At 33.4% G+C, this 2,500-nt stretch overlaps 1 protein-coding gene across 1 annotated transcript in view; it reads left to right on the top strand.

Moving 5' to 3' along the window:
* The window catches only part of LOC125042251 (flotillin-2-like), a 61,759-nt gene that overhangs the window by 43,171 nt on the left and 16,088 nt on the right, over positions 1 to 2,500 (top strand). The window lies entirely within an intron of this gene.

Raw genomic sequence — 2,500 nt, 5'->3', positions numbered from 1 at the left:
AAAGTCTGTGTAATTCTCTCTCTCGTAATTCTCTCTCTCGCTGATCCTTAATTTGTGTATGGTCTGTGTATTTTCTTTATTACTACTACTACTATTATTATTATTATTATTATTATTATTATTATTATTATTATTATTATTATTATTATTATTATTATTATTATTATTATCATTGTTTTATTTTATTTTATTTATTTGTTTATATATTTATTTATTCATTTATTTATGTTTATTTTTTTATTATTTTTTATTATTATTTTATTATTATCATTGTTTTATTTTATTTAATTTATTTGTTTATATATTTATTTATTCATTTAATTATGTTTATTTTTTATTATTATTTTTTTTTACTGTGTTACAGTATTGTTTTGGTATCTTTTCAGTTAATACCTGCTTCTTTTTGTAATCTTTCGAAACATACCTATTTATTCAGGTGCCCGTTCAAAGAATACCAGTTTATTGTGGCAGCCTGTTGCAAAAAAATGCTACTACTACCACTACCACTACCACTACCACTACCACTTCCACTACCACTACCACTACCACTACCACCATGACCGCAACTACTACTACTCTACTACAACTACTACAACTACAACAACAACTACTACTACTACTACAACTACTACAACTACTACTACAACTACTACCACAACTACTACTACAACTACTACAACTACTACTACTACAACTACTACTACTACAACAACTACTACCACAACTACTACAATTACTACAACTACTACAACTACTACGACAACTACTACAACTACTACAACTACTACAACTACTACTACTACGACAACTACTACAACTACTACGACAACTACTACAACTACTACGACAACTACTACAACTACTACGACAACTACTACAACTACTACTACTACAACTACAACTACTACAACTACTACGACTACTACGACAACTACTACAACTACTACAACTACTACAACTACTACGACAACTACTACATCTACTACAACTACTACGACAACTACTGCAACTACTACAACTACTACGACAACTACTACAACTACTACAATTACTACAACTACTACAACTACTACTACTACAACTACTACAACTACTACGGCAACTACTACAACTACTACGACAACTACTACAACTACTACAACTACTACGACAACTACTACAACTACTACGACAACTACTACAAGTACTACGACAACTACTACAACTACTACGACAACTACTACAACTTCTACGACAACTACAACTACTACAACTACTACGACAACTACTACAACTACTACTACTACAACTACTACAACTACTACAACTACTACGACAACTACTACAACTACTACGACAACTACTACAACTACTACGACAACTACTTCAACTACTACTACTATAACTACTACAACTACTATGACAACTACTACAACTACTACTACTACAACTACTACAACTACTACAACTACTACGACAACTACTACAACTACTCGACTACTACGACAACTACTACAACTACTACAACTACTACGACAACTACTACAACTACTACGACAACTACTACTACAACAACTACTACAACAACTACTACTACAACTACTAAAATTACTACAACTACTACTACTACAACTACTACAACTACTACGACAACTACAACTACAACAACTACTACTACTACTATTACAACAACTACTACCAATACTACTACCACTACCACTACCACTACCACTACCACTACCACTACCACTACCACTACTACTACTACTACTACTACTACTACTACTACCACTACTACTACTACTACTACTACTAATAATAATAATGATGAAAATGATGATACTAAAGAAAGAGGGATGGCGACAATAAGAGAACACCGCTGCGTTGAACGGCGATTGAGGGAACAAAAGACACACCTGAAGCGAAACAAAAGGATGAAAAGGGGCGTCATTATGATTTTTTTTCCCTCTCTCTCTCTCTGGTTTTCATCTCTTTTTTGTTCTTCCTTCCTTCGCTGTTTGTGAGGAGGACGTATTAAAATGAGTCGTTTGTTGTGTGGAGGGAAAATGCGTCGTTTTTTTTTCTCTCTCTCTCTCGTATTTATTTATTTATTTATTTGTTTATTTATGTATATATGTATTTATGTATTTATTTATTTATTTATTTATTTATTTATTTATTTATTTATTTTTGCTTTTAATTCATGTAAGGTTAGGATTATATTGGTGGGAGGTTTGGCACTTACGGGGATAATGATAGTGGACGAAGATAGTGATGATGGTGATGGCGATGGCGATGACAGTGACAGTGACAGTGACAATGACAATGACAATGACAATGGATGACGCCGACAGTGACAATCATAATGACAATGACAGTGACAATGACAGTGACAATGACAGTGACTATGACAATGATGACGATGACGATGACGATGACAGTGCCAATGACGACGACGATAACGAGAGCAACATCATTCATAATCGCGATGCATATGAGAATCCTCACCTAACCCCCCCTT

The sequence above is a fragment of the Penaeus chinensis genome, chromosome 31, assembly GCF_019202785.1.
Source record: "Penaeus chinensis breed Huanghai No. 1 chromosome 31, ASM1920278v2, whole genome shotgun sequence".
NCBI lineage: Eukaryota > Metazoa > Arthropoda > Malacostraca > Decapoda > Penaeidae > Penaeus > Penaeus chinensis.
Note: the sequence above shows the minus strand (reverse complement) of the source record. Positions and strands in the feature narration are given on the sequence as shown.